This window comes from Ictidomys tridecemlineatus (assembly GCF_052094955.1).
Source record: "Ictidomys tridecemlineatus isolate mIctTri1 chromosome 5 unlocalized genomic scaffold, mIctTri1.hap1 SUPER_5_unloc_3, whole genome shotgun sequence".
Lineage (NCBI taxonomy): Eukaryota > Metazoa > Chordata > Mammalia > Rodentia > Sciuridae > Ictidomys > Ictidomys tridecemlineatus.
Window position 1 is genome coordinate 86,633 of NW_027520956.1, and position 14,484 is coordinate 101,116.

Genomic DNA, 14,484 nt, shown 5'->3' on the forward strand with positions numbered 1-14,484 from the left:
CTGGGGTGTTAAGCACACTCCTGGAGACATGTCCTTTCCACCATGTATTTTGACTTGGGCTGAGAGGAACTTAAAGGAGTTAAGGAGCTTAAGGCATCAGACATACTGAGGCAGAACTCAAAAGAACTAGAGTATATCACAACCCTAAAATCCTTAAGACCTTACACAAAAATTTCTCCAAGCACCAGGAAGGTAATTAATTCAATGATAGGAGCCTACTACTGCAAGGCAGCAGGGCAGAGTGGAGACTGTGGAAAACGACAAAGCCCAAGTTCAGTCTGCAATAGCTTTTTAAATTCCAGCCAGATGGGCATTACTAAAGGGCCTCCTCAGAGGTTTCTGCTCCAACCATAGAGTGTCTCAGTGTGCAAATATGCATTTTGTACACATCCCTAGTTGATGTGATGCTGTTGGTCTAGGGATTGCACTTTGAGAACAACTGGTCTAAAGAAAGCCGCTTCTACTCAGTACTAGTTGATTGGTGAAACTGAGAAAAAAAAATACCCAGAGAAGGTTTCTCAAGCAAGACTGAATTTTCCCAGTCTAAGTTATTAAGATAGGGTATAATTCAGTTAGAACAAGACTTCCAGACAAGAAAAGAGTGTCCAAATCAAAGGAACAATGCCTAACCATTCTTATGTGGGGCATTAAAGGGTCACGATACAATTACCCCAACAATACCGAAAAAAAATGAGCACAAATAAAGTGCTAAACCACGGTATGGTTATTGGAGGAACTAATTTCTGCAAATTGTAAACAGCAAGATTCTGTTTTTCAAAAGATTTTTCAACTTTTCCAATGAGCATGCACAGATTGCCCCATGGACCAGCAAGTTTGACCTAAAGTCACTGAAGAAGAGAAAGTTCCCTGTTTAAGGCCTCATACATATTATTTGCATCTCATGCCCCTGATTTAAAACCTGGAACAAGCATTTGGTGCATGTGTAACAAGCAGTATGGGCAAGGGTTACAGTCAGTCTTTCCCTGCTGTGACTAGAAGATCTGACCAGAACAATTTTAAAGGAGGAAAAGTTTATTTTAGAGTTCACAGTTTCAGAGATCTTAGTCCACAGAAGTCCAGCTCCATTCCTCAAGGGCTCAAGGTGAGGCAGGAGAGTGTGGCAGAGGGAAGTAGCTCACATGGTGATCAGGAAGCAGAGAGAGACTCCACTCTCCAGAGACAAATATAGACCCCAAAGCCACACCCCCAATGCCACTTCCTACAGCCACACCCCCAATGCCACTTCCTACAGCCACACCCCTCCTACCTCCAGTTCTCCAGTTACCACTCAGTTAATCCCTATCAGAGGATTAATTTACTGATTGGCTTAAGGCTCTCACAACCCAATCATTTCTCCTCTGAACCTTTTTGCATTGTCTCACCCATGAGCTTCTGGAGGACAACTCACATCCAAATCAAGGCACAGGAATCTGTCAATCACTCTTCATCTAGCTGAAAGCACTCCTAACAAGAACACCATCAAAGGTAAACAAAGAAGTCAGAAGCCCACAAAAACCCAGATCCTTGCGGAGCCCACAGATGTGTTTACCTTGCAGCTTCTCATCCTCCAATAAACAAACTCACTTAATTGCTTCTCTTTGTGTTGGTGGATTCTCACTTCCTGTGCACTGGCCATCACCAGGCTCCATGAGGAGTCCCACTCTAAAAGTTTGATTCTTCCACTACCTAAAGTGCCAAGCTTAAAACCATCTTGTCCTCTGATCCCAAAACAAGGAGGCCAAAACTGTCTCTCTCACTCCTCAAAAAGTAAAAATAAAAACCCCATCCCTTGTCATATATGGACCATTAGTCCTGCATTTAGGAGGCAAAATACAATGACTCTAGTCAGCTGTCAGACAGAGTATATTAAATTTCTTTTTCCCGAGACAGATAGCATTGATCTGTTTTACTTAGGCTCAGTCTCCAGAGTAGACTTCATAACTTAGGTTTATGACTTGATCCAATGATGCAGAAAAACAACCCCAAAAGCTCAATGATTGTATTAGGCTCATAATGGAGTGCCACATTCATGGCAGGGCAGCAGACTGAGAATTAATCGCCCTCATGTAGATGGCCTAACAGAGGATTCAGTGTCAGTTGTTCAAAAGGATGAGCCCCCGAGAGATGAATGACAACCACACAGATGCACCTGAAAGAAACATATATGGAGCTCCCACTGTATACCAAGCAATGAGCCCCAAGGGAAACAAGGCAGAAGAGACTTCAGGGTCTTGTAGTCTAGAGAAAGAGAAAGGCATTAATAGATTAAATGAGCACCCATTTGTACAACTCCAACTTGTGAAAAAGAAAATGAAATAACAGAATGGCAGGTGCAACTATCTGGGAGAATCCACAACAGCAGAGAGGATCTGGAGAGGTGACATTGCAGCCCAGCTCTGATGGCTATATGAAGGCCACATGGAAAACAGGAACAAGGGGCAACATGGCCCAGGCTTGGAAACTCAAGGGGATGCACTTGCCGAGCATGTGTGACTCTCACAAATAGGAATAGATCATTCTCTAAAAGCATAAAAAAAAAACTAGACCACTCTGGGCTCCAGTGTTCCAGAAGGGTTTTATTATATAGGATGGCATATGGATCAAATATTGCAGGTGGTACATTTGAGAGAAGTAAACACAACTTTGGCAAGGATACAAAAATTTGAGGGAAAAAAACCAAACATGGGCATTATTTTCTCCCTTCGAATATGTTCACTGCCCAAGGTCTTTGGTGAACTGTACTGTAGATGCCGAGCACATGATTTCACCAATGACTTCTGTCCATCTATAGTCACCCCTTAGAGAACCCATCTATCTGAAGGCAAGGTAGCTCTCCAAATCAGATGACACTTTTTTTTTTTGGTATTGGGGGTTGAATAGAGGCAGACTTAACCACTGAGCCCCATCCCCAGCCCTTTGTACATTTTTATTTAGAGACAGGGTCTCAATCAGTTTCTTAGGGTTTCACTAAGTTGCTGATGCTGGCTTTGAACTCACAATCCTCCCAAGACATTGGGATGACAGGCGTGAGCCACTGCGCCCAGCTAGAATGACCCTCTGTTAGATGTCTTTCTTTCCCCAAGGCTTTGGATTAATCCACCACCCTGCCCTCCAAAAAACAAAAAAAAAACAAACAAAAAAAAAACCCCACAAAAATCAAAACAAAACAAAAAACTCTGGATTCACAGAAAACCCATAGTATTGTCTCTACAGGGAATCTGAATTTAGGCTTACAGAAACTGAAGGAAACACAGCCATCTGGATAGATCCTTACTTAATGGGACAGAGGGACAGAGCTCTATGGACAGGGAAAGATGCTGTCTCCATAGACTGATAGATGCTGAGACAACAGATCATGAATCACATGACAGTCCATGAGCGATAGTGCAGGGATCTCAGGACTGTAGCGTAAACTGTCTCTTTTCCTGAGTCCTGGCTGGATGTGCTGCCCAGCTGAATCCAACAGACCCACTCCTGTATTCTCCAAGTAAACTCCTGCCTTTGCTTTAAAGAAACTTTCTACTGATTTCTATTCTCAACACCAAATGGTCCTTGACTGATACAATGAGGGTCCAGAGGGTATTTAGACTTGAAGAACTTGTCTGTCTCCAACTTAACAAGTAATTATCAACTGTATATTCTATGCTCTGCAGCAGGAAACAGAGATGAGAAAGACTCCATTCCTGTGTCTGTAGATTCTGCCTTCCAGCAGCTAAGCAGATCAAAGCAGCAATGTAAAACAGCATATAAAAGAGGAGAAAAAAAACTCTAACAATGGATGCATACCAAAGATAGCAATTAATTTAAAGAACAAAATAAAGAGTGGCCTCATTAAGACCTTTGACCCTCATCAGTCCTGAGAGATACCATCAACACCACTCTATTGCTATCATCTTACCAGTTTCAAAAAAAGTTCTTGACTATTAGTAACCCTCCTAGGACAGGCGGATTTTTTTTTTAATTTCCTTAGCTGTAGATGGACACAATATCTAAATTTTATTTATTTTATGTGGTGCTGGAGATCGAACCCAGGGCCTGCTAGGCAAGCGCTCTACCATTGAGCCAAAACCTCAGCCTGAACAGGGTGAAATTTAAAACAATAATAAAGTCCATAATAGTTTGCTTGGGGAGATGGACAGGATGTTCAACAAAACAAGGAAACATATAACACCTCATTAAGGCAAGTCCTCCAAGCCAGGCAACAGAAACAAAGAGTCACAGATTATTAACCAGCTATACACGCTGCTTTCAGATGAAGCAAGGGGTGGCCAAACCACTTAAGTGCCATTGTCTCAGTCCAAAGACCCTAATTGAGGCTTCCAGGTGGGAGGGGGTGGAATCCAGGGTATAAGGCTGGCAGCTGAGAATCAATTAAAATGGAATTGAAGCCAGATGTGGAGGTGCAAGGCTGTAATCCCAGAAGGTCAGAAGGCCGAGGCAGGAGGATCCCAGGTTCAAAATCAGCATTAGCAAGTTAGCAATGTCCTCAGCAAATTAGCAAGACTATCTCAAAATAAAAATAAAAAGGGCTGGGGATGTGGTTCAGTGTTTAAGCACCCCAAATTCAATCCCTGGTTTCAAAATCAATCAATCAATAAAATTTAAAAAAGAAATTGATATGACAAGGAGTTCTTTACATCTTCTATTTTAGATGAAACAGATATAACAGAAAAGTACAAAAATTGCCTGCAGGACACAAGATGATATTCTGAGTAGTGTTTCCAGATGAAGTGGAATAAATTCCTCCCATCTGATAGATATTACTGAAATACACCAGAACTAAGAGAAGAGAGAGCATCACCTAATTGTCCACTGGATGGGAAAGAATTGGCAATCACCAACACCAGAAGACCTCTGCTCAGTGATTACATGTTTGCACACTCTCCCTACCAATGCTGCATCCAAGTCAATAAATTTGTGGAGTGAATTATACAGCACAGTACTTCATTCACCTAGAACTGCACAGCCAAAGAAGCAGAGAAGATGGCAAGTGCAAAAGAAATATTGATCACCATGAATAATTTTTTACTAAAAAGCATATAAAAACTGGATTTTAAAATATTTCAAAATAATTTATTCACTGTGGTCTCACTGTTTTACATTTCTGTTTATAAATATTTACAATGCACTACCTTCATAAAATAATTGTTATTCAGTGTTCACAGTAAAGAGAAAGGCATCGGAGACTTGACTGTGTGTGTGTCTGCTTCTACTAATCTGTGTGACAATATTTTAATTTAGCATTAATTCTCAACTGTTCCCAGTTAAACATACATGGTTTTATTTGTTCTCTTTTTTCAGGTGGTATTTATAGACAAGCAACATGCATCACAGTACCAGTTTTTATTTGTAGTGATTCAGTGATACGAGGGGGAGATTTCAAGTTAATACTAATGTGGAATCCTAACAAGTCTTCAACTCAACTTTCTGTATATGCTCAACAAGGCAACAGAATAAAAGAGAAAAATCAGAAAAATGGAACGTTCCAATGCAATTTCATTAATGAGTGTTTTAAGGAGGTTAAAAATCACACTGTGGTACTATTCCAGGATGAAAAAGAGATAGCTATGACATGAATAACCAAGACTCCTTCCGATGTCACACTGTCAATGAGAAAGAACACTATATTCAAAAATGGTTTTGAAAAGAAGTATGAAAGTGTCTTCTTCAACTATTGACAAGTGAGAAATCCCAACACATAGATATAAGAAGGCAGTGTAGTTTTTCATTTCATTATAGCAATACTAAGTCTTTTTTAAAATTTTTTCTTTTGGTGTGGGGAGGGTGTTGGGGATGGAAACCAAGGCTACTGAGCTCCACCCTCAGCCCTGTAATTCTTTTCTTGTGAAATAGAGGCAAAGTCTCACTATATTGCACAGGGCTGACTCCAAACTCTTGAGCTCAAGAGATCCTCCCCCATCAGCCTCTCCAGAAGCTAGAACCACATGCACAGGTCACTCCGCCTCGTAAGATCCTTTCTGTCCTGCTTCATCTTCTTTATTGTCTTTCAATTTCCTTACATTACCCTCTAGATTGACTGTCTGGTAGAGCTACTGAGTTAAATGTTGACCTGGCTTTGAGATAGGAATTAGTAAATAAATAGATGGTCTTTCTTGGTCTCTTTAACTAGGCAGGGACATACTCCATCCTTCTGAAACATTTTTCCAAGGGCACATTTTTCCAAGGGCACATTTTTCCAACCCACAGATGTGATAAGAAGGTTCTGACATGGTTCTGCACATAGATGGAATAGAACTTTCTAGAAGTGTTCTTTCTGAGATCTCTTCTTGGCAGAATAAACAGGTGAGGATATAATGGGGTGATGGAGGGGGTGTGCCGGGGGGTGTTCAAGAGCTGGGTATTACACTGATATACAGTATATAAATAATTAATGAAAAAAAATTAAAAGTAATTTCTCATGGACCATTTCAAGGAGGGGAACCCAATATCTGCTGTGGGGAGAAGAAAAAGCAAGAAAATAACTACAACGAAACTCAAAGACAGAACATTCCATTTTTTAATAGATATATTTCATTTGTTCACATGCTCTTTCATTTCGGGAGTGGGTTGGTGTATTTGTTCCTTTCCCAGAAATAATGAACTTGGCAATTCCATCCCTGAAATTGAAACTCTGTTCTTTAATGAGCATAACATATTATGTTATCTTACCTATTTCAGGAGTGCAGAAAAAAAAATAAGAATGGTATGACACTACTCAGTGATAGGAAACAAAGCTTTTTAAAAATGTTTATTTCAGACAATATTAGAACCATCTTTTTTTAAAGGGGAACTGTCTCAAATACATTTATGTATACATGTAGATACATGTGTGGTGGTGAATGTCATTATTTTAGTGAAACTGAAATATAATATAAAATTTTTTAACTCCCTAGAGTAACACAAAATGATAATCACCAAGCACATTCCCCTGACAAAGTAAATTTAAGACACAGATATTTTTAATAATGGGAAACTGTAGGAGAATCTGACATTTTGTATAATTGGTGCTGGCGGGTTTTTAGCCAGACACTGACATTGCTTGGGATGCAAACACACATGGGAAGATATTTAAGCCATTTTTATGCCTGGTGCCTAACTTACATACATTTATGTAAATGTTCATAAATTCTTCCTAAGTCTGAAAAGCAACAGAATAGCATTGCAGGTTATAAAAATTATTTTACAATTAAAAACAATTTGAATATCACCATCATTAGCTAATGGTTTTTTATCATCCTCTGGGACCAAAAAAGCATTAAAGTTCAATTTATATAACATTTACTTCTCCTAAGCGTGGGGGGGAGGTGGCTGTTAACATTTTCCAGTTAAAAACATTTAACATCCTATTGAGCCACAAATAACAGACTCAGTTTCAGAGATGAAGGTCTGAAAACACTAAAGCTGAAAAAATAAATAAATGAAGTCCAAGGATATGACACATTATATATAGGTCCAGAGTACCAGAGCAGCCAATGACTCTTATCCATCATGTTTTCAGCCAAAACCATACTTTATGTCCAGGAACTAAGGTGGGGTTTAATGTTAGATTAATTGTGGGGAGATGCTATTATGTAAGGTCATTAAATTAAAATAATCTATGATTATAACTATTAATCATGAGTTAATTCATCAGATCAGTATTAGACAAGGCTGTTCCTTCCCCAGGATAAGTTGGTGCTGTTCAATCAAACTCAGATGCACACCATTTCTTTCACCTCCACTGATTTCTCCTCAAGATTCTCCTTTCCCATCTGATTTCTTAAACTGCATTCCACCTCTCACTGAGATATTCTCACCCCTACATCCTGACCTTCCTTCTTCAAGGCACAAAATTCCCATAATTTCACCACAAAATATTTCCAGGGGACCCCTGAGATACATTAGTTCACCAAAGAATCATGGATGTAGTTTGAGATTTCCTAAGGGATTAAAAGGGAGGTGTCTTCTTGCTGAGTCTCATCTGCCACTCTCCTGCTTGCTTTTCTTAAGTCCGGTCTCCCCACTCCAATCTTGCCTGTCCAAATGGTGCAATTTTTCAGGGCTGTAATAAACATCTCCCCTGTGAATCTCTGCAGGTCCCTATTGCTTACTTCATTAAATAGAAAAGCTCTACAAGCCAACCCTGTCTTTATCTATCATTTTATCTTATACAGACCATCAAGTTGATGGGAGCAGATGGTATTTATACCTTTTCCCAACACTCCAAGTGTGGGAGCCTGTGTTTTATCACCCTTCCCTGCCCAGTTTCTCTCAAGATTGTGTTTGTGAAAAATCATGAGAAAATTTGCCACTACCCGGCTTCCCAACACATCCGAGTTATACAGAAATGAGCATCATACAAGAGGAACTAATGGGGATCTCTGCAGACCCTCCCACCTTAACCAAAGGCCAGGGTATTTGGTGGAGGAGGGGAGCTTGGAATGGATTGCATCCGGTGCTGATGTCAACAAACTATTAAACCAAGCAGAGTATCATCAAAATTATCCCTCCAAAGTACTTCAGAAGGACACATAAGTCTGCCCTCTCTCCAGATTTCTAACTCAACCTTCTGCCCAGGGAAGTATGAGAGACAGCAACTGGCTTGCAATTTAACCATGGGTAGGAAATAGATGTAGCCAGAAATGAAGGATCATGGAACTCACTGGATGAACAGGTTGCAATATCTGACTGATTTTATCAGTCTCCTGAACTTTCTCTGGAGCATATGTACTTCAGGGTGGAGTGACCAGTACAACTATGAGCACTGTATCTATAGGCGGGTTTTCCTTTCCCTCCTTTCCCCTTATAATAAGAGTACATATTATGGGCTAAAGAAAAGAAAATGGCACCCATCTGATGTCCTTCTATACTGGAGGAGAAATGCTGCAGTGGGCCCTAGGCAAGAAATTGTGTTAATGAGAGGAGCAGCAGAAAAGGAGCCCAGCTTGTGGGAAGAGTCTCTCTAGCCCCAAAGAATAACCTTAACAGCCCCATTTATTACACTGCTTACCTGCCACTGCATCTGACATCAATTTCCTAGGGGGCTCTTAGGGAAAGCTTTAGAAGTGAACTTGGCATGGAGAGGTGGGGACACTGACATTCAGTGTTCTACCCAGGTTTGCAAAGACCAAGGGACAAAGTCAACTACAGCAAGTTGACCCCTCAATTCCTGGTCTAACCATGCCTTTTGCCTGAATGCCTGTGCCAGAACCTCACTTCTATTTCTGCACCTTTCAGGTCATCGTTCATTGTTTTATAGCAGAGCAAAGAAGAACAACCAATTAAAGCTTACCTGGGGGCTAGGGAAGCCTCCTAAAGAAGAAATTTAACCTGAGCATTGAAGCCTGGCAAGAGTGAAAGAGGGTCCCAGTAGAGGTGGCTGCAGATGCAAACCAAGTGCATGAAGAGAGGGTACAAGAGAGGTAGCAGGGCTAGGCCGTGCTGGAATGTGCACCGAGACAGATGGGAATCCACTGACAGGGTATTTGTTTATTTACTTTTTCACCTGAAAGGTTGCTGTCCTAGTCACCTTTTTCCTGCTGTGATGTAAAGACTAGACAAGAACAATTTTAGGGGAAGAAAAGTTTATTTGGAGGCTCAAGGTTTAAGAGGCCCCAGTCCATAGACAGCAGGCTCCATTCCTCAGGGCTGGAGGGGAGGCAGGATATCATGGAGAAAGAGTGTGGTGGAGGGAAGCAGCTCACATGGTGATCAGGAAGCAGAGAGAGACTCCACTCTCCAGAGACAAATAGAGACCCCAAAGCCACGCCCCCAATGCCCCCTCCTTCAGCCACACCCACCTGCCTCCAGCCACCACCCAGTTAATCCCATCAGGGGCCCATTCACTGGTTGGGTTAAGGCTCTCACAACCCAGTCATGTCTCCTCTGAGCCTTCTCATTGAGCATTTGGGGGATCCAAACCATAACAGTTACTGACACCATCATGTGTCCATTAAAAAAAATAATCCTCCATATTTCTATGCAAATAACAGCAGGTCCCAAGAGTAAACTTGGAGAGACCATTACTGAAAGTGGGCTTGGGGGTGGGGAAAAAGAATGGATTCCAGGGACACTGAGAAGGAAAACTGACAGGAACTAGCTCACAGGGAATGGACCTTGGATTCTGCCTTTCACTGGAACAGGAAGAAGAGGAGGTTTGACATGAGGAAGTAGAAAGGGGGAGGGGCGGGTACTAAGCTAGATTTGAAGGTACCCTGAGAACCCCAATGTCAAGGAGGGATCAGGCAGATCTCAGTCAGAATTTGAGAGTGCTCTTGGGACAGACAGTAATTTTTGCCATGAGGAGGCAGCTTGGGGAAAGAAGTGAACAGAGTGAGAAGAGAAGGGCCCCCAGATGATCCTTAGAGGAATTCCAAAAGTTAAAGAACTTAATGAAAGACAATGATTTGACCCTTTTATCATTCAAAGCCTTCACTTGGTTAATGAGTTGTCATTCCTTGATCACAAATCTACAGAGTATGCCCCTCCACTGCTTAAAGCAACATTGCCCACAGAAGTTTCAGATTCCTGGCTCAGAGACTGGGTGTCACTGGGCTCTATGTGATCATCAACAGGTCCCTGCAGCCCTGTGCTATCTTACCCCTTAGGACTACTAAGCATTTACTGCCTGCAGGTTTGAGGAACAGTGGGATTCCACTGAAGTCTACCAATTCTTATTTGGGTTTGAGTTATATGTTAATTTCAGGCAGACAAAAAGGACTTCACAGAACCAAATGAACAACTCTTTGTCTGCTCAGTAAGACAGCAAGAGCCATTCAACTGCTCCCTGGGTGAAATCCTTGCACCTTCCCAAGCATCACTATTTGCAGACTAGCTCTGAAAGGGGAACTGGAGATACCCCCAGAAAATGAGGGCAATCCTCAGCCCTAAGAAGACCAGCAGGGGAGACTGGGAGACATCATGCTGCCCAATAATCCAGACCAAACATTGGAAGACTTCCTACGCACACATAAATATGAAGAATGTTCCTGGAAAAAAAGAAAGTCTCCCAAAGTAACACTACCTGGTACCACATTTTCCACATGGAGAGAAATATCTTGCTCAATCAGCACAAAGGCAGATGATCATCCACCGTGGGCTAAAGAACTATAAGGGAAATTTTGAAAAAACTGAATTCTTATGAAACTCAGACTAATAAAAGCTGCAGGTCAAGCAGGTATTCTGATCTGCTTGAAAAGGACAGTTTCAGCAGAGACCTCAGGAAACACTGCAGCAGCTGAATGGGAAGTTGGCCCAGGGGGATGGAGCTCAGTGGTAGAGCATTTGCCTAGCATGGGTGAAGCACTAGGTTCAATCCCCCAGGACCACAAAGAAAGAAAGAGAAAAAGGAAAAAAATCAAGAATTGACTGTCAATTCCAATTTTAATAACTGGGAGAAAAGAGTACAATTAGGGATTAGACAGCAAAAGGTTCTTTTCAAATATAAAATATATGACCAGGAGGTGCTAAAAGACTCAGAAGCATTTCTAAAGTCTGAATGCACATACAGATAAATGATATCACGTCTGACACCAACTGCTGTCTCTCTCAAAGTTGGGGACAATCTTTGGCTTTCTGCACTACTCTGGAAAGTTACATTTAACCATTTCCAATTTCCTGCAATGAAAATTCTGCAGTGAGCTGGAGGGAGAGATGGTAGAACCTGGGTATGCCAGGGTTCACCTACACAAAAAGGACTCTTCCATATTGCAGGAGAAGGAACTACGTAGTTCCTTGATTAATCCTTAAAAGGCTTATATCCTTATCAAGCTACCACGATTTAACCTAGAATTTTTTTTCTTAATAAGAGACTGTTTGTGAATACAGCAAGTCATGTAGCAACCAAGCCCTCTTCCCAGTTGTTTTGCTTCATCTTAGTAATTTCAAACTAGTGATCTAAAAATAGCAATTTTCATATATCCTTTGGTAACCATAAATATGATAAAATAAAAGGGGCTTGAATCAGCCAGCGGAACTATGAATCAAAACTTCCCAAGTGAATGAACACATTTTCATCCAACTACCAGAGGCACAAGGATACCCACTCTCCCTGAAACAATCATACAGAAAGAACTTATAGCCAATGAGTTTTTCAAAATATTAATAGAAATCATTTAAGGCACTGTTCCTCCTCCTAAACTTCATCTTGGAACTTCAGTCTGAAAAGAAATACTAACAACTGCTGGGTGTGAGCCTATAATCGCAGTGATCTATGAGGCTGAGACAGAAAGCTCCAAAGTTTGAGGTCAACCTCAGCAACTTGGAAAGGCCATGTCTCAAAATTAAAAAAAAAAAAAAAAAGACAAGGGCTGTGGATGTGTATCAGTGTTTAAGCGCCCCTGGGTTCAATCCTCAGTGTGTGTGTGTGTGTGTGTGTGTGTGTGTGTGTGTGTATGTTGGGGGAGGGATACCAATAACTAATGAGCCTCTCAAACCCTCCATTTGCACTTTTCCTCCAGCCTTCACTTCACTGTACATTTACCACGTGTAAAACATGAAGGTGATTAAAAAAAAAGAAGATATAATTTCTGCAAGACCAGAACATCTGAGAGTTCCTGCAGTCAAGCATTCAAAAGAAAAAAAGTGCAATTTGGAGGCAAAAATATCATCACAGGTGTAAGCAAAATTGCATGGACACAAGACAGACAGACACCAGCAGGTGGGAGATAGAAAAGAGGAAATGGTTCAGAACAGGAGTGTCAATCATCAGCTTGATCAGGCTCAGAAAGCATCTTGTAATCCATGCAATGGAAGGCTCCATTTTACCAGCTCCACCAGGCCATCCAGGGTGTTTCTCTGGAGGATCCTGACCTCATTTGCTATGGTGACCAGATAATTTGAAGTACAACCAGCCCACTGTATCCACGGATGATACCTCAGGATTTTCAACCAACCACAGCCAGAAAAAATATTTTTTAAAAACTCCATACGTACTGAACATTTTTCTATGTCAGTATTCCCTCAATGATATAGTATAACAACTATTTACATAGCATTTACATTTTATTCGGTCTTACAAGTCATCTAGAGATGATTTAAAGTATACAGGAGAATTGCACAAGTTATATGCAAATACTATGCCATTTTATTTAAAGCATTTGAGCATCTTTTGTTATGTGTGAAAGATCATAGAATACCATCCTTGGTACCCAATTCCCACTGGATACCAAGGGACAATGGCATTGAAAGCATTGGGGGGAAAACCAGAAGCAAAAAAACAACCAAACAAACAATGAAAAAGCTCAAAAAAAGCTGGCACATTTGCCCACACCTATAATACCAGCAACTCAGGAGGCTGAGGCAGGAGGATCATGAGTTCAAAGCTAGCCTCAGCAATTTAGTGATGCCCCTCAGCAACTCAGCAAGACCCTGTCTCTAAATACAATACAAAAAAGGGCTGGGGATGGGGCTTAGTGGTTAAACATCTCTGGGTTCAATCCCTGGTTAAAAAAGAAAAAAAAAATTAACAATAACCATAACAACATATCAAAAGCTTCAAGAAGTGAGATAAAAATGTGACCTTGTGAGTTAGCATTTGCCAACTGAGCAAACTTAGTTCCTGAACCTCTATCACAAATTCTTCACATGTGAAATTGGGACAATACTGGTTCCTGGCGAGTTATAAAAACAGTAAGACATCCCACTCTCATGAAGGGGTGCAGCATGTGATGAATGCCCCACCAAAGCCTTGTCTTAACAATGGATTCTGCCAACCAGGGACAGTCCCTGATTCTCCTCTCCTCTGTGATTTCTGCTGTGATGTCCCTCAGACAGTTTTTAATCAGATGCTCTCCTTCCCGTTGGTATCCCTCAAAAAATAAATCCTCATTCTCCTACCATCAAAAAGAAATGCATTATTTTTATTTTCCCATCTGTTCATTTAAATCTGTTTTTCCTTCAGTTATAAATACCCCCTTCACACTTGTTTTTGTTTTCTCTGGTTTAGGTTTTTGTGTTTGTTTGCCTTATAAGCCATCAGGTCACACTCTGAAAAGCTGAGACCTTTGGGGACAAAAACTCTAGGTATTAGTGAGACCATTTGCACACTTGAATTAAAAGCCTCCATGTGTCAAGGTCCGAGGCAGGTTTTAGCTTCTGTTTTTTTCCACTAAGTGCCTTTGCTTTTGCAAGTTGAGCTGCGTTACTGATAGTGAAGGAGAAATGCCTTTCTCTTTCCCTGACAGCTATATTCCCACTGTGACAAAGATAATCATAGACATTAACAGTGGTAACAAGCTATTTGATCACCAACTCGTGCTTCTTCCAGGGCAGGCGAAGCATCTAAAATAATACAGTATCATGACTGCATTTTCAAAAGTAAATACATTAACTCTCCCACTCCCAATTAACCAGAAAGGCTTTTATGCACCCAAGTTAAACCCCTCTGTGCTTGATAAAATACACCAGGTACCCACTGCCTGCTTCCTCTTCAGAAGTCCTCAAACCTCTCTCCATCCTTGTTTTCTAAACATGCCCATCTCCTATTCCCTCGATTTCATTTCACAG